Source organism: Cannabis sativa, chromosome 2 (genome assembly GCF_029168945.1).
Source record: "Cannabis sativa cultivar Pink pepper isolate KNU-18-1 chromosome 2, ASM2916894v1, whole genome shotgun sequence".
Taxonomy (NCBI): Eukaryota; Viridiplantae; Streptophyta; class Magnoliopsida; order Rosales; family Cannabaceae; genus Cannabis; species Cannabis sativa.
In genome coordinates, this window is record NC_083602.1 from 22562488 (window position 1) to 22582275 (window position 19788).

At 35.6% G+C, this 19788-nt stretch overlaps 1 pseudogene; it reads left to right on the forward strand.

The window, feature by feature from the left end:
- The first annotated feature begins 11129 nt into the window (after positions 1-11129).
- Positions 11130-12384, forward strand: LOC133034200 (serine/threonine-protein kinase STY13-like; annotated as a pseudogene).
- The last annotated feature ends 7404 nt before the right edge of the window (positions 12385-19788 follow it).

The window sequence follows — 19788 nt, forward strand, 5'->3', positions numbered from 1 at the left end:
ATATTTAAGTTGATTTTCATCATCATACTTAAATATTTGAAATTTTTCTTATATATTTAATTAAATAGGAAAATTATATTTTTTGTTGTAAATTAATTTTATTAATTAATTTTGGGCCAACATCAAATTAGAATAATTTTTCCAGGATTTATTTTTTATTTTAACCTGCATTTTTGAAAATTGTATCCTTGAATACTTTAATTTTTCGAAATGCAATATATATTTATAGAAAATTAAATTTGAGTTGTAAATTAATTTAAATTAATTTTGTAACAACTTAAATATTTTTTCTAAATATTTATTGGAAATTATTACTAAGATGGAAATAATTCATGTTATTTTCATATCCATCTAAGTAAAATTTATAAATATTAAATTAAAATTTATATTTAGAATTTTTCATTCTAAATTAGAAATTTTAATTAAATAAATATATATTTAAAATAAATAGAATAAATAAAGAGAATCAAAGAAAATACAACTCACTTTAAATAATGAGCTTGATTATTATTAAGATATTCGATCTCCATTGTGGGTTTTACACCGCGTTTGTTTTAGTGAGTAATCCTCCCTAATGGAGGAACGTTCATAAGCAATTTCGCACCGTTTAACCTCGCATGATAAGTAGTTTGTAAGTGTTTTGTATGGTGTGGATCACCCTAATGGTGGCGACCATACTTGACTTGCAAATTATGAAACAATGGTGGAAGCGCATAAGATAGAATTGCCTTGACTCTCGCCTAAATGGGACAACGCTGAATTCCAATCTTGATCGAATAAAAGGTTGCTAGAATGGTTATCATTTTAGATGAGCTGACAACTCTATTCAATGGATGATGCTTTGACTCTCGCCTAAACGGGACACTGTATCAGTTTGTTGAAAAACCTTGGAAATTATTTAGGATTGTATGTTTTAGTATTTTCACTTGTCATTCCTACTTACTATATGCTTATAATTTCTGAATTGTGTATGAATTTATATTGAACCATGTTATTTTCTGTTATTAAGTTGTAGTTTAATTTTGAATCTTCATTGTTGGTCCAACATGTTTGTTTATCTAATGAGATAAATCCCTAGTGGATTTTCACCATTAGACATACATAATAGTGTTAGATCTCGAAAGATAAATATTGTATATGCGACATCTAGCTGTTCATCAATTGATGACACCTTAGACTAGTATTTTTACAATATGAAACAAGAAGATTACATAAATAAGATTACTTTGACTTTCGCTAATCGAAGCATCGTTGGATTCTTATTTATAAACGAAATTATCCTAATTCCTCTTAGCTTATTCATTTCGAATTAGCTTCAAAACATATCATTGGATGAATGGTCTATAAATCATTTCATGTCATTATATTTTCTCTTAAGAAATTAAATGACACATATGATTATAATCCCGAAATTCTATTCCCAATTGATATAAATCCTCAATCTTAGAAATCTCCTACTTGTATGGGCAAATCTGACTTAGAGTTTGTTTAGTAGTGGTGGTCCAAGATAGAATTACTCATAATATTTGGTATAAATTTAAGTCTTTGACTTTAATTTTAGAATCCAAACAGAAATTTTATTATATTTCTAATTCCAGAATACAATACAGTTACACTTTCTAAAGTGTTTAACATCCATCTTCTATTATTGGATTAAAACTGTATGGAATATGAGTTAGGTATTCTGTGACCAGGATCCACTTGCAGTATTCTAAGAACTCTTTGATGTAACTAAACCTATGTCATCATAGACACTACCACATTTTCTTAATCTATGGCATTTGTATCTTGTTCATAGTGGATTTGACAAGATCAATCTCTGCAAAGAGTTAATATGCCTATATCCACTGAAAGTAGTTCATCTCATTCGCAGATGGATGTACATTCAGGGGTGGATATGAGTTTTTCGTTGTATTCTTAAAACGATCACTCTAGATTATACCTTATGCAAAGAAATTTGAAATGTATTAAAAATTTCTTAAATTTCTAGCAATGGTTAAAACCATTAAGGTAAATGGTTAAAGATCTTGCGAACTGATAGGGGTGGAGAAATTGTTAGTTGATATGCAGTTCAAAGATCATTAATTTGATTTTTGAATTATATCCAAACTTACCTCCCCAGAAATTTCGAGTTGCATGTTGATGATTAGTTACTAGTCGTTGCCTAAATCCTTCTATGGTAATACAATTTCAGAATGATGTAATGGTTGTATACTTAATGTAAATCATTACTAGATTCATGGATGACCTAATCAAAATCTTAAGAAAAGCTAGAACTGTTAACCATGGTTTCTTAGCTATTCTAAGTGATTAGGGGTGGACCATCCCATTGTCAATAGATAAGAAAGTGTTTGTTCAAACAAATACTACTTTTCTAAGAAAATGACTAAGTCTGAAAAACAAGTAGCAAATAAAGGAGATATTTAATTCTTGATTCCAAAAGTGTTCTATCATCTTATATAACATATGATGATCCCACTGCCTCTGTTGTCTTGTCACAACAGAAGAGATCAATACCATTTAGTTTTCTTAGACATAATTCACGGTGCCTTGTCGTAGTGGGAGAGTTTCTAGGAACTCACCTTCTTATGACTTGGGAGACACTAGTGATTAAAATCCATTGTGAGTTTAAACAAGTAATGGATTGTCAAGATAAGAAACTAAGAAGAAAGCCAATAGAACTATGGTTTAATCCATTCACATGGAGTAACCTAAAGTTTTCTATTACAAGGACATAAAAGGAAATTTTCGTTTATAAGTCCATTCAATGGACTTAACAAAACTTCCTGTTCCTAGTATTATAGGTTTGAGTTTATCTAAACCTATGGCTTGTGGTATACATGGTAATTACTTACTCTAATACAAGCAACTTACTTTAGTAAGATGCTGAAGCATTTTCTTTCTAATGGCAATCTATAGAAGCTTCACAACTTCTTAGACATAGATTTTATCTAAGGAAAAGTTTCAACTATTCCAGAAAATATAAAGCCATGAAAGAATTTTCTTATATCAACAGTGAGAGGTCTTAGATATGCTTTTGTATGCCTTAGACCAGACACCTGCTGTTGAGTGGGAGTAATGAGTAGGTATCAGATTAATCCAGGAGAAGAACATTGGAAGACAATCAAGTAAATTTTAAGATTAAGAAGAGGAACTATATGTTAGTCTATAAGGGTGTGTTTAAAACTCTTAGACTACACCATATCAGATTTCGAAATTTGCCTTTGTGCTAGAAAATCTTTCTGATAAGATGGTGATTACTCTGGGGGTGGAATAGTGATTTTGGAGAAGTGTAAAAACCTATCTGAAGTCTCTAGGTCTACCAGAGAGAGACTGAATGTTAAAGCTGCAGGAAAGGTACTTATTCAGTCTAAGGAAAGTTCTATACATCTTTGGCACCATTCCAAATTGCCTTAAACTACTAGTGTTAATTTCCTGATTAACCAAAAGTAGTTGCCAAAGGTATAGAATCCAGTATCCCAAGAGAGTAGACATATGGAGAGGAATTTCACATTATCAATGATTTTGTGATTAAAGGAAGAGTAATGGTGGAGGAAAGGTTGTGGTTAATTCAACCTTTCAGATCCTATTACGAGGAGTTTACTACTACTACACTTGATTTGTATATCAAGGTGTTGAGATTATTTGAAACGCACTTTTTGTTTTATATTAGTGCAAGTGGGAGTTTGTTGGGTTTTATGCCCTAAATAAAACTTATTTCAATATAATCAGATTTACTTATTAATATAGATCAGAAATAACATTTAATGTTGCATGGTTCACATGATTTATTTCATGATTATATGTACATAATGTATAAATTCATCTGAAACCCTTTTCACATACTTGATCCTGTTTATTGTGCCGTCAACACATTGGAAAGTAAACATGACTATGTGAATAAAGTTTCCTAGATTTATCAGACATAGGGTTTTACTGATATGATAATCTACAACAGAGTTTACTTGCATTTGGAGAAGTGCTATGTTCTTTCCAGAGCATTGGTTAAAGTAAAGCTCAGGTTGGATGCATGGAGTATGCATCGGAAGTGACCGATATTGAACTTTGACTTAGATTTAATTAAACTTACCGTAATATCTATTCAAGTCAATATCGCCTAGTTGATCCTAGATCAAATGATCTTAATCCTGTTATGATTAGGCTCAATCTTGAAAGGCTATTCGTGTTCCTTGAATTGTTAGTTAAGCCTACCTTTTGGTCAGGGTGATACGTACTTTTTGGGAACACGGTAGTGCAATTGAGTGGGAGCGCTAGCATAAACATGGAATCTATAGCTTCTATCTGGCGAATAGTAAGCAAAGGATGATCTCCTTCGAGCTTGACCAAACGAACATAAATGGTGGAGTACTCATTTCACATAAGCTGAAATATCATTTATACGGGGTCAAGTGTTTTAAGGAATAAATACATTGTAGGGTGTAACGGTAATTTAATCCCTTTACAGTGTAGATCATTCATATAGAGGATCATTGATCACATTAGGATTATAACAATGGATAATTAATGATGTGTCTATATGGTGGAACATATAGAGCATTCTATATACTGAGAGTGCAATTCTAAGTTCTATGCGTGGATTCAACGAAGAATTAATAAGTTAGTGAATTTTAGTGCTAAATTCTTGATCTACTTATTGGAAGCTCGGTTATATAGACCCATGGTCCCCCCACTAGTTGAGATAATATTGCTTGTAAGACTCATGTAATTGGTTTTGATTAATCAATTATAATTCTCAAATTAGACTATGTCTATTTGTGAATTTTTCACTAAGTAAGGGCGAAATTGTAAAGAAAGAGTTTATAGGGGCATATTTGTTAATTATGATACTTTGTATGGTTCAATTAATAAATATGATAAATGACAATATTATTTAATAATTATTTATAGTTATTAAATAGTTAGAATTGGCATTTAAATGGTTGAATTAGAAAATTGGCGTTTTTGAGAAAATCAGATGCAGAAAAGGTAAAACTGCAAAATTGCAAAAAGTGAGGCCCAAATCCACTAGTATAGGGCCAGCCACTTTTGTAGGAAATTTAAACTGATATTTTCATTATTTTAATGCCAAATAATTCAAACCTAACCCTAGTGGAATGCTATAAATAGATAGTGAAGGCTTCAGGAAATTCACACTTAAATTTTCTATTTTTCCTTCAGAGAAAAACCTGAGCCTTCTCTCTCCCTATCTTTGGCTGAACCCACTCTCTCTCTCTCTCTCTTCCTCATTGAGATTTCGAAATACTTAGTGTATGAGTAGTGCCCACACACAGCAAGTGATACCTCAATCATAGTGAGGAAGATCGTGAAGAAAGATCATCAGCAAAGGAGATTCAGCATCAAAGATTCAGAGAAAGAGATCCAGGTTCAGATATTGATAATGCTCTGCTACAGAAAGGAATCAAGGGCTAGATATCTGAACGGAAGGAGTCATATTATTCCGCTGCACCCAATGTAAGGTTTCTTAAACTTTATATGTGTTTAATTTGTCGTTTTAGAAAGTTCTTATTTAGGATGTTAATAAACATACTTGTGAGTAGATCTAAGATCCTGGTAAAATAATTTCCAACAGTTTCAGCCCAAGAAGAAACTAAATCAAGCCCTAGAAGATGTATTTTTTCTAACCCTAAATCGCTACACACACGAAAGCCACAACATTACCTCACCAAAAATTCAAACTTTTTCAGATGTTTTCTTCTCTCTAACGGCAGCAGCACAACAAGATTCCAAGGTTAGGGTTCTCTTCTTCTTCACTCAAGAACACAGTAGGGTTCCTAGGGTTCAAAAATTCTTCAAGCTTCTTCTTTTTCTCCTTTAATGGCAGCTAGGGTTCTTCTAATATTATTCTTTTCTTCTTTTTCCTATTTCTTGCTACAGCCGAAAACACTAATTTTGTAATTGTTTTTCTTTTCTATTCTAATGGCAGTAACGAAAATGGTTAGGTTTCTCCAACAGAAAAAGCAAATAAAACCCAGAAAACTCCCCCTAACAACCAGCTTCAGCTCAATAAGTTTCAACCCAAGAAGAAACTAAATCAAGCCCTAAAAGATGTATTTTTTCTAACCCTAAATCGCTACACACACGACAGCCACAATATTACCTCACCAAAAATTCAAACTTTTTCAAATGTCTTCTTCTCTCTAACGGCAGCAGCACAACAAGATTCTAGGGTTAGGGTTCTCTTCTTCTTCTCTCAAGAACACAGTAGGGTTCCTAGGGTTCAAAAATTCTTCAAGCTTCTTCTTTTTCTCCTTTAATGGCAGCTAGGTTTCTTCTAATATTTTTCTTTTCTTCTTTTTCCTATTTCTTGCTACAGCCGAAAACACTAATTTTGTAACTGTTTTTCTTTTCTATTCTAATGGCAGTAACGAAAATGGTTAGGTTTTTCCAATAGAAAAAGCAAATAAAACCCAGAAAACTCCCCCTAACAACCAGCTTCAGCCCAAGAAGAAACTAAAACAAGCCCTAAAAGATGTATTTTTTCTAACCCTAAATCGCTACACACACGACAGCCACAATATTACCTCACCAAATTCAAACTTTTTCAAATGTCTTCTTCTCTCTAACGGCAGCAGCACAACAAGATTCTAGGGTTATGGTTCTCTTCTTCTTCTCTCAAGAACACAGTAGGGTTCCTAGGGTTCAAAAATTCTTCAAGCTTCTTCTTTTTCTCCTTTAATGGCAGCTAGGGTTCTTCTAATATTTTTCTTTTGTTCTTTTTCCTATTTCTTGCTACAGCCGAAAATACTAATTTTGTAACTGTTTTTCTTTTCTATTCTAATGGCAGTAACGAAAATGGTTAGGTTTCTCCAACAGAAAAAGAAAATAAAACCCAGAAAACTCCGCCTAACAACCAGCTTCAGCCCAATAAGTTTCTGCCCAAGAAGAAACTAAATCAAGCCCTAAAAGATGTATTTTTTTCTAACCCTAAATCGCTACACACACGACAGCCACAATATTACATCACCAAAAATTCAAACTTTTTCAAATGTCTTCTTCTCTCTAACGGCAGCAGCACAACAAGATTCTAGGCTTAGGGTTCTCTTCTTCTTCTCTCAAGAACACAGTAGGGTTCCTAGGGTTCCAAAATTCTTCAAGCTTCTTCTTTTTCTCCTTTAATGGCAGCTAGGGTTCTTCTAATATTTTTCTTTTCTTCTTTTTCCTATTTCTTGCTACAGCCAAAAATACTAATTTTGTAACTGTTTTTCTTTTCTATTCTAATGGCAGTAACGAAAATGGTTAGGTTTCTCCAACAGAAAAAGCAAATAAAACCCAGAAAACTCCCCTTAACAACCAGCTTCAGCCCAATAAGTTTCAGCCCAAGAAGAAACTAAATCAAGCCCTAGAAGATGTATTTTTTCAAACCCTAAATCGCTACACACACGACAGCCACAATATTACCTCACCAAAAATTCAAACTTTTTCAAATGTCTTCTTCTCTCTAACGGCAGCAGCACAACAAGATTCTAGGGTTAGGGTTCTCTTCTTCTTCTCTCAAGAACACAGTAGGGTTCCTAGGTTCAAAAATTCTTCAAGCTTCTTCTTTTTCTCCTTTAATGGCAGCTAGGGTTCTTCTAATATTTTTCTTTTCTTCTTTTTCCTATTTCTTGCTACAGCCAAAAATAATATTTTTGTAATTGTTTTTCTTTTCTATTCTAATGGCAGTAACGAAAATGGTTAGGTTTTTCCAACAGAAAAAGCAAATAAAACCCAGAAAACTCCCCCTAACGACCAGCTTCAGCTCAATAAGTTTCAGCCCAAGAAGAAACTAAATCAAGCCCAAAAAGATGTATTTTTTCTAACCCTAAATCGCTACACACACGACAGCCACAATATTACCTCACAAAAAATTCAAACTTTTTCAAATGTCTTCTTCTCTCTAACGGCAGCAGCACAACAAGATTCTAGGGTTATGGTTCTCTTCTTCTTTTCTCAAGAACACAGTAGGGTTCCTAGGGTTCAAAAATTCTTCGAGCTTCTTCTTTTTCTCCTTTAATGGCAGCTAGGTTTCTTCTAATATTTTTCTTTTCTTCTTTTTCTTATTTCTTGCTACAGCCGAAAACACTAATTTTATAACTGTTTTTCTTTTCTATTATAATGGCAGTAACGAAAATGGTTAGGTTTTTCCAACAGAAAAAGCAAATAAAACCCAGAAAAGTGCCTCTAACAACCAACTTCAGCCCAATAAGTTTCAGCCCAAGAAGAAACGAAATCAAGCCCTAGAAGATGTATTTTTTCTAACCCTAAATTGCTACACACACGACAGCCACAACATTACCTCACCAAAAATTCAAACTTTTTCAGATGTCTTCTTCTCTCTAACGGCAGCAGCACAACAAGATTCCAGGGTTAGGGTTCTCTTCTTCTTCTCTCAAGAACACAGTAGGGTTCCTAGGGTTCAAAAATTCTTCAAGCTTCTTCTTTTTCTCCTTTAATGGCAGCTAGGGTTCTTCTAATATTTTTCTTTTCTTCTTTTTCCTATTTCTTGCTACAGCCAAAAATAATAATTTTGTAATTGTTTTTCTTTTCTATTCTAATGGCAGTAACGAAAATGGTTAGGTTTTTCCAACAGAAAAAGCAAATAAAACCCAGAAAACTCCCCCTAACGACCAGCTTCAGCTCAATAAGTTTCAGCCGAAGAAGAAACTAAATCAAGCCCTAAAAGATGTATTTTTTCTAACCCTAAATCGCTACACACACGACAGCCACAATATTACCTCACAAAAATTTCAAACTTTTTCAAATGTCTTCTTCTCTCTAACGGCAGCAGCACAACAAGATTCTAGGGTTATGGTTCTCTTCTTCTTCTCTCAAGAACACAGTAGGGTTCCTAGGGTTCAAAAATTCTTCGAGCTTCTTCTTTTTCTCCTTTAATGGCAGCTAGGTTTCTTCTAATATTTTTCTTTTCTTCTTTTTCTTATTTCTTGCTACAGCCGAAAACACTAATTTTATAACTGTTTTTCTTTTCTATTCTAATGGCAGTAACGAAAATGGTTAGGTTTTTCCAACAGAAAAAGCAAATAAAACCCAGAAAAGTCCCTCTAACAACCAACTTCAGCCCAATAAGTTTCAGCCCAAGAAGAAACGAAATCAAGCCCTAGAAGATGTATTTTTTCTAACCCTAAATTGCTACACACACGACAGCCACAACATTACCTCACCAAAAATTCAAACTTTTTCAGATGTCTTCTTCTCTCTAACGGCAGCAGCACAACAAGATTCCAGGGTTAGGGTTCTCTTCTTCTTCTCTCAAGAACACAGTAGGGTTCCTAGGGTTCAAAAATTCTTCAAGCTTCTTCTTTTTCTCCTTTAATGGCAGCTAGGTTTCTTCTGATATTTTTCTTTTCTTCTTTTTCCTATTTCTTGCTACAGCCGAAAACACTAATTTTGTAACTGTTTTTCTTTTCTATTCTAATGGCAGTAACGAAAATGGTTAGGTTTTTCCAATAGAAAAAGCAAATAAAACCCAGAAAACTCCCCCTAACAACCAGCTTCAGCCCAAGAAGAAACTAAATCAAGCCCTAAAAGATGTATTTTTTCTAACCCTAAATCGCTACACACACGACAGCCACAATATTACCTCACCAAAAATTCAAACTTTTTCAAATGTCTTCTTCTCTCTAACGGCAGCAGCACAACAAGATTCTAGGGTTAGGGTTCTCTTCTTCTTCTCTCAAGAACACAGTAGGTTCCTAGGGTTCAAAAATTCTTCAAGCTTCTTCTTTTTCTCCTTTAATGGCAGCTAGGGTTCTTCTTATATTTTTCTTTTCTTCTTTTTCTTATTTCTTGCTACTGCCGAAAACACTAATTTTGTAACTGTTTTTCTTTTCTATTCTAATTGCAGTAACGAAAATGGTTATGTTTTTCCAACAGAAAAAGCAAATAAAACCCAGAAAACTCCCCCTAACAACCAGGTTCAGCCCAATAAGTTTCAGCCTAAGAAGAAACTAAATCAAGCCCTAAAAGATGTATTTTTTCTAACCCTAAATCGCTACACACACGACAGCCACAATATTACCTCACCAAAAATTCAAACTTTTTTAAATATCTTCTTCTCTCTAACGGCAACAGCACAACAAGATTCTTGGGTTAGGGTTCTCTTCTTCTTCTCTCAAGAACACAGTAGGGTTCCTAGGGTTCCAAAATTCTTCAAGCTTCTTCTTTTTCTCCTTTAATGGCAGCTAGGGTTCTTCTAATATTTTTCTTTTCTTCTTTTTCCTATTTCTTGCTACAGTCGAAAACACTAATTTTGTAACTGTTTTTCTTTTCTATTCTAATGGCAGTAACGAAAATGGTTAGGTTTTTCCAACAGAAAAAGCAAATAAAACCCAGAAAACTCCCCGTAACTCAAGCCAAAAATCGAAACCGAAAAACAAGAACACAAACACACACACAAATACAAATATCAAGTGAGATGAGAGAATACAAACCGTGATGAAACTAGGAGAAAAACACCAACTTTGATCTCGGAGTTCACCCAAAAGGTTTGATCTTTTGTAACTTCGCTCTCTCTTTTGTTTTTATTACGTTTGATCTTTTGCAGCTTTACTCTCTCTTTTGTTTTTCTTAGGTTTGATCTTTTGCAACTTTGCTCTCTCTTTTGTTTTTCTTATGAGATATGCAAACTCTTTAGGACTAACGACTAATTTCTTTTGGTGAAATCTGTCTGCTGCAGTAAAATCCCTACATTATATATATCTTTTATATTATTTCAACGACTATTTTTGTTATTTCTCACTGCAACGGCTATTTTTTTTGTTACATACTGCAGATTTTGGTAAAATCCCAACATTATATATATCTTTTATATTGTTGCAATGGCTATTTTTTTATTTCTCACTGCAACGACTATTTTTTTTTGCTACATATTAAAATGTAGGTTGATAGATATGGTACAATTTTTGAGTCCAAATAATTAATAATGTGGCTGGAAAAGTTTTTAAAACTTTTGATAAAAAAAAAATAAGAAAGAAAGAGGGAGAGGGAGAGGGAGTGGGAGAGTGTGTGTGTATAAATGGGCGTTCAAATAAAAAAAAACAAAAATAGCAATTAATCTCTCGGAATCCCACAACAGCATTATTACAAAATGATCCTTATTTCTCAATAATTAAATGCTGCCGGTTAGTTGTATAAATAATTTTTATTTTTGTTAGTAGGCATAAATTCCCCTTAAAAATAACAAAGTCTAATAGGTTTTACCAAATAACAAACTCTACTTTGAGAAGATTACAGGTGATTATAGCACAGTACTTTGTATGCTTTGGATATGGCTAGAGGGTTAGTTTTAGTTATGATCACTTCTTACTTCTTCAGTTCTGCTTGGTTCTTAACATTAGTATTTCTTTTGCTTCTTATGTTTGCAGTCTAAGTTACCTTCATTCAAAAGTATCATACACCGCGATGTAAAAACTGAAAATATGTTGTTAAGACACTCATAGAACTCTTAAAATTGCTGATTTTGATTTTGTTTTTTTTTTTCCTTTGTTTGTTTGTTCTTTTTCATGAACAAAGTTAAGTCTAAAAAGAAAACTTGTGCAGGTGATTGATGGCAAATCATACAACATAAAGTGTGATGTTTATAGTTTTGGTATATGCTTATGGGAAATCTACTGCTGTGCCATGGCTTATCCTAATATGAATTTTGCTGAGATGTCATCTGCAATAGTTCTACAGGTTTGTTCTTATGCTACACACTCTCTAAGTCATTAGTTTTTTGTGAGACATAAAAAAATGACACGTTTTTTTTTTTTTTTTTTTTAATGTACTAATGATTCAAAAACATTTATTGCAAAATGGCAGAATCAGCGACCTGAAATCCCAGGATGCTGTCCGAAATCTTATGCAAGGATCATGAAAAAATGTTGGGATGCAAATCCAGAGAAACATCCTGACATGGCTGATGTAGTTAAGCTGCTAGAAGCAATTGATACAAGCAAAGGTGATGGCATGATACTTGAAGACCAAGCTCCTGGTTGTTTTTATTTTGGCACTCCTGGCGGGCCGTGATACTTTCTTTCAATTCTTGTTTAGGAAAATTAGGTAGTTTAGAGCTAGAATTGAGGCCTGGTGTTTTTGAAAGAAGGGTCCATAATTCTAGATGTCTTTTCAGGATTCTTTATAGTAATTTGGAAGGTTAGATGACTGTCTGCAATGAGTTATGTTTCTTAGCTCTTTCCTTTTGAGTTTTTAACTATTATAAAAATAATTTATATTATAGCCTTTGAATTAGAGAAGATTCACCTAATTAGATTTAGGAGGCCTTTTTTTGACTTTTCTTTGAGATTTTTAGATTGATGATTGCTTTGAATGTCTTTTGTTCTCTTTTACAAGTACTTAAAGCTACTTTCTGTGAATTTTATTTAGGAATTGAAGCTTTTGATCATTCTCTGATGATTTTCGTGTTTTGAAACTTTGGGTTTGAAATTCCCGAACATAAATACATTAGTTTCTGGTTTGACCGAGTTAATTATGAAAAGTATAGATACAATTATCATAACATATGAAATTTTGTGTCAACACTAGTGTACTTTTCGAGTTTTTCTGCCTCAGTTTACTTGGTTACCTCTAATCATCTCTGAACTCTGACATGGCAACCAAATTCAATATTGAGTTATATTGCAATAACTCTTCTCATCTCTTGTAGATAGTATCTGTCCTCATTATTCTATAAATGAGTATTTAATATTTGTCTTTTGAATAATTCAATTGTCCTTTGTGTGCTTTGCTTAAAGATGCTTCTACTGTAAGTGGTGCCCTTTATCTTAGTAGAAATGGGATTTTGAGCTTTGGAATTGATGTTGTTTATGTGGTACTAATTTTTCTTTTTTTAGGTTTTTGTATATAGTTTTTTTTTTGAAAGAGAAGACAAGCTGCAGAAAAAACACCACTAAGCACAAGCAGCGACAACAAAGGAATTAGATTAATTCCTCATGGCCTTCTTCCCGCAACCTGATGGCATCCTTGGCCAGACGATGGGCGGCTGTGTTGAACTGGCGAGGTAAGTACTTCAAGGAGGCTTCAGGGAAGTTGGAGAAGAACAACTTGATCTGAGAAACAAGACCAGAAAGGACGGAGTGGTCCTGCCAATTGCCTTTAACTTTTGAAACTAAGTTTAGATAGTCGGAGAAGATGAATTCTGGCTGCAACTGAGAGTCAATACACCAAGATAAACCCTGCAACAAAGCCTGACCTTCAGCAAAAATAGGAGTGGAAGCACCAAGCAAGCGACGATTTTTCGAAGCAACAATCTGATGATGACCAATCTTGAAAGTGAAACCAATCCCCGTTAAGCCATGATTATGGTCTAAAGCTGCATCAACATAAAGAGTCGGGGAGTCCTCTTGAAAGTCGTCTACTGGGAACAATTGGGAATGATGAGTGCGCTGATTAGAGACTGAAACCCAATGATCAGCAAGGTTGTTTTGTTGGGCTTCATTGTAATCCTGTAAATAATTATAAACAAACTCTTCCACATTGTTAGGAATACCAGAGTTATTAAATAATATTGAGTTTCTTGTATTCCAAATATGCCAAATGAGAGCAACAAAAAGAGGGAAATCCCGTTTTGAGATGAGTTGCATTGCTTGGAGATAAAATTCCTGGATGTCTGTTCTGCGGTGAGCACAATAAAAAATTTTGAACCTTGAAAGCTTCCAAATTTTCCTTGCTCTGGGGCAATCCACAAGAACATGTGTGATAGATTCCATAATATTGCCACAAATTGAACAAAATGGGCGTGGGAGAATCTTCTTATGAAACAAATTTAAGGCACAAGGTAAAATATTGTTGAAAACTTTCCAAGTGAAATGCTTAATTTTAGAGGGAACAGGAAGTGTCCAGAGAGTTTTCCACCACTGCTGAAAAGGGTTTGGATTAGAGGAGGAAGGTGAGGCAATGGAGGTAGAAGAAGAGGCTAGATGGTAAGCAGATTTGACAGTAATAAGGCCAGAAGGATGAGAGCCCCATATTAGAGAGTCAACCATAGTAGGATCCAGAGGGATCTGAAGAATAAGATCAATCTGATATGAAGGAAAATAATGTTTGAGTTTAGGGACATTCCAAGTAATATCAGGGTTGATAAAGAAAGAAACAAAAGCATGAAAGGGATCAATGGGTTGCATAATGGTGGGGTGAGAGATACCAGGGATCCAGTTTGGGGCAGACAAAGGAATATTAATGCCAGCGCCTCTCTTCCACACAAGACCTTTTTTGAGTAGTTGGCGCCCCCAAAGAAGACTTTTCCAGGTGAAAGAAGAATTATACCCATTAGGGGCCTGCAAAAAATCAGAGTTTTTAAAGTAACGAGCTTTAAGAATAGAATGGAGGAGAGAGCCACGATCAGTCCAAATTCTCCAAGCCTGCTTGGCAAGAAGAGCTTGGTTGTGGTAAGTGAGAGTTCGAAAGCCCAAACCACCGAAAAACTTAGAGACCGAGATTGCTGACCAATTTTTCCAATGAATCTTTTTAGCCCTTGAAGAACACCACCAAAATTTGGATATAACACTTTGGATTTTGAGGCAGATAGCTTTAGGGATCTTAAAACAAGACATGGCGAAAGAGGGAATGGCTTGGACAACTGCCTTAATAAGGGTTTCCTTACCAGCTCCGAAAAAAAGTTTATCATTCCAAACATCAAATGGGGGGAAACACTTTGGATAAGATAATGGAAAACCGAATTAGTAACCCTGCCCACACAGTGAGGGACTCCCAGATATTTGCTAACAAAACCTTCCCCAGTTAGATGCAAAGACGTACGAAATTCATGCTGAGACTCAGTTGAAGTGGTAAGGGAGAATAGAATGGAAGACTTATCTCTATTAACCAACTGGCCAGTGGCTTGATTATAGAGAAGAAGGATAGCATTAAGAGCTTCACTGGAGTGAGGAGTAACAGGAGAGAACAACATGCTATCGTCAGCAAAAAGAAGATGAGATAGGGAGGGGGCTCCCCTACAAATTTGAATGCCCGCAAAGCTACCATTAGCCTCGTGTAAACGGATAGCAGCAGAAAGGCCCTTATCAACCAGGAGAAAAAGGTACGGAGATAAAGGATCCCCTTGTCGAATTCCACGGGAGGATCGAAAGGGGTTAGAGAGGATACCATTGAGAGATAAACGATAAATGACAGTAGAAGGCATTTCATGATAAGAGAGGTAAAAGAAGGAGGAAAACCAACATGAGTGAGCAGATGATGAATGAGTTTCCATTCAACTCTATCAAAAGCCTTTTCCTCGTCGAGCTTATGGCATCCCAACCAAGTTTACCTGAACGCCTTGAGTGTATGGCATGAATGATCTCATTGGCTATAAGGATGTTATCAGTGATTTGACACCCCTTGAGAAAGGCACTTTGATTAGTGCTAATAATCGAGTGCAGAACACTTTTAATGCGATTAGCAAGAACCTTGGAGATGCATTTGTACAATGTGTTACAAAGACTTATTGGTCTGAAGTCTCGGACAGTTTTGGTATTTTTCTTCTTGGGTATGAGAACTAAAATAGTATGATTGATCAAGGAAATGTCACCCTGATGATTGAGGATGTGAAGCATAGCATGACAGAGATCCGAGTCAAAGATAGACCAATTTTTGTGGTAAAAAAGAGGGTTTAAACCATCAGGGCCCGGAGCTTTATCTCCTGAAAGGCTGAATAAAGCCTGCTTGATTTCAGCCTCAGTGAAGTTTCCATCAAGGAACACCGATTGCTCAGGAGAGAGTCTGGGAGAAATCCCTTGGAGAATGGAATTGATAGCCACATCACAGACTCCTTGAGAACTGAAAATATTAGTATAAAAAGTTAGGAATTGGGAAATAATGGTAGGAGAGTCATGAGAAATTGAACCATCAGGGAGAGTGATATTACGAATGAAATTATTCTTCCTACGGATGGAAGCTTTTCGATGAAAAAATTTCGTGTTCTTGTCTCCAGCACGAAGCCAGTCAACTCTAGCTCTTTGCTTCCAGTAGACTTCATCCTTATGGAGCAATCCATCTAACTCAGATAGGAGATAAGCAGCATGAGTTAAAGATTGGGGAGTAGGCTTGGTATCGTTCAAGACTCTATGGAGCTCAGCTTGAGTTCAAGAATTTTGAAGCTGGAGAGGATACTGAGATCTACTCCAAGTCTTAATATCCGAAAGACATATGGATTTCTTAGTCAAGAAATTTTGAAGAGGAGGTGAAATCAAAGAAGAAGGAAGAGTCCAAGACGATTGAATAAGGGTGACAAAAGAAGGGTCAGTGAGCCAGTGGTTTTCCATATGAAAACGGGATGATTTACGGTTATGTGAACCGATATCATCAAACTTAACTTTAAGGGCCCTATGGTCAGAGCCACAAAATCCCAAATGGAAGAGAGCGGGATGAGGGAAAAGATTTTGCCAAAGTTGATTAGAAGTACACCAGTCAAGATGCTCTAAAGATTGGCCATGTCGCCAAGTAAATTTAGGACCAGAATGATGAAGAGGGATGTGATTAAACTTATCCAGAAACGAGTGAAAATGATGCATAGCATAAGGAGGTGGAGAATTAGTCGAATTCCTATCACTATCAGAAAGATAGTCATTAAAATTACCAATAACCAACCAAGGCAAAAGAGGAGCAGTATCAAATAAATGATTAAGCAGAGTCCAAGTAACAGCTTATTGATAAGAATAAGGAGAGCCATAATACCCCGAAAAGTGCCAGTTCATATCATTAAAATTATTTATAATACAATCTATGTGATTAAGGGAGTAAGAAGTAACATTTACATCAATGCAATTGTTCCAAAAAAGTAAAAGACCTCCCCCTAAACCTTGCCTAGGCACTTCTAAAACATTATCAAAATGAAGTTTGTGCTTGAGGTGCAGTCCACGGCCTGAAGGCAGCTTAGTCTCCATGACAAACAACAACATTGGCTGGTGTTGCTTGACAAGCATGGAGAGATTACGGAATCCTCGAGGACTCCCTAAACCTCGAGCATTCCAACTGCAAAGACTCATTTTTCTCGGCGGGGCCGCGTAGCAGCACTCGCCGTTGGCTCATCATCTGACATTGAAGGAACCACAACATCTTCAGAAACAACTGCCCGTGCTCTTTTCAGCATACTACGGACAGAATCTCCAACTTGGACAGTTTGACGCGTGAAAGGCCGCCTGGTTCCAGAGGAAAGGCCTGGAGAAGCTGTAGGGCGTGGTTCACTGATAACCACCCCTTTGCTTCCACGGCTGCGAGGAAGAGGGCTGGGAGGAGACACATCAATAGTTTTTCCTTTGTCAATGTGGGTTGTAACAGAATCAGTCATAATTGGTGGGGGAATGGTAGAGTGGGCCAAAGATGAAGGCAGAGAAATTGAAGGATGGGTGAAACCAACAGATACAACAGCTGGATGTGATGCTGGATGGAAACAGGGGAATCCACACGGAAGAATTGGTCAACGGCTTGCTGTAAGCTTTGGTCATCAGTCTTGGTGCGAGGAAAGTACTCCTCATAAGGAATAAAATTAGATAGCTCAAACGGGTTCCTTTTATGCTGGGCAGATATAGTGGCACGGAGAGATTCCTTGTACTCTAAGGCAGGAGGAACAGGGAAATTATCACAACGCAGAAGGTACTTGGTGCATTTGTTGTAGGTGTGATCAACAAGACCACAAAAATAACAGAAATTGGGGAGGCTTTCGTACTTGAAACTGACCCATTTAGGATCATTGATACCACGGAAGCGTATAGTCATACCCCGGCGCAATGGCTTAGTGATGTCGAATAAAACCCGAAGACGGAGATAAGGACCAAAGTTCTCAAGCAAGGAGAGGGGGAAAATTTCAATTAGCTCAGCTATCTCGTCAGCAATGAATTGCGCCAACTGAGGGCTTTCGCGACCAAACAGAATTCTATGGGCCTGGATCCAAAAGGGGACATACCGAACAGATTCGGGAGTTGGTGTGGGGGACACATCAGGATGGGTGAATACCATTAGGAACTTATCGAAATGCCACGGCTGTTCTTCAAGAACACGACGACGGTCACCGTCACATTGAAAGGAAGCCAGGAATAATCCAGAGTGGTATTCGGAGATTTGAACGGGAAATCGAAGGGTCCAAGCTTCAATCATGGCTTTCTCAATCCAAGAAGGTTTCACATAGTTGGAATCAGTGGGTGAGTGTAGTGAAATGTGATCGAAATCGTGAACAAGACTCTCTTCATCATCAAGAGCGGTAAGAGGAATGGGGTTAAAGAGGACGCCATTAAAACCACAGAAGAAGGAAAGACAGATTTGAAAGGAGAAGGAGGAAATGGTTGTGGGAAGAGACATTGCAAGCAGATATTTAAATAAGCATTAGAGTGAACAAGCAATAGAAGAAGAAACCTGGAGAAGAAAGGGCACCTCGAAGAGTGAATCGGTCTCTGAGCCACCTCTTCAATTCCTGCAAGGGCTGTCTGGACTTGGAGAAGACAGGAAATGATGATCTAGGGGTTTACATTGAAGAGATACCAATTGACGGTTGGTTTATCTCTGGGATTTCGACATGGGAAGAGGAAGAGATGGATAGATTGCAGGAACACTAAATGCGATGGCAATGGTGCTACCAAAATTAAATGGAGGTGTGAGAGAGAAAGGGTTTTAAAAACTATTTGAGCTCGGGAAATTAGAGGAGTTTTCATAATGATATAGGGTATTAAAAACTATAGATATATATAGTTGATGATGATGAGTTTGAACAGATATGCATGCTCATAGCTTATCAATATAATATATATAATCTTGGTGTGTGCCAGAGTTTGATGATGATCGATGGATTGGGTTATTTGGATGATATTGTATGAGGTGTATATATATTATTAGCTAGGTACGTGTTTTATATATATGTGTGTATGTGTGCTTATTAATTTTCGTCTGTGTTTAGTACTTACGAGAGTTAGAATTGTACTGCTTTTGAATACAATTTTATTGGGTTTGTTTGTTTTGATACCTTAATAATTCATAATACAAAAAATTAATTATGATTTTTTTCTTCTAAATTTGACATTTTAAACTTTTTCAGGTTCCTTCTATTCGGTTCAATTTTACCAATGTCTATAATTTTGACATGTCTTTAAATATTTGTGCCCTAAAAATTTAATATGTATCAAATTGTACTCCGAATTTCCATTTACTTTAAGCACCCATCACTAAAATTAAACAGAATTGGACGAAAAACTTTAAATCAAATAATTATTTGGTCGTTTCTTTAATCTATTTCTAACCAATTGACAAGGGTTTCTTATATTGACATTTACATGGAATTATTGTTAACTCTGTGTTGATTTCTTTTATTTTAAGTATCTTTATTTTTTCTTACTTAATATTATTGTCACCTACCAAGTGTTTGACTAAATGTTTGTTAAGGTTAGATACTTATTGCTAAGCCTAATTTATAGAAATTTCAGTTGGTCTGGTTTGATGACCAACATAAATTTTAGCAATAATGGAAACTTTTTATATCATTACTGATTTTTTTTTTTTGATGAATAAGAATTTTATTGCTCCAACCAAACTTTTACATCACTAATCTTTACATTTTTCTATCAATACATTTACATTTGATTCTATACAAGTCAAGTCATTAATATACATGCTTTATCTTCATCCTTAGCTTTCTTAGGAAGCAGCTCCTTGATTGTAATCTTACTTATTTGCTGTGTTTTCTTGACCGTGGTGTTGATAAGCCATTGTTGTTGATTCCATAACACCTCATTCCTTGCTTTCCAAACATAATACACCAAGCTTGCAAGTAGAATCTTCACCATACTCTTC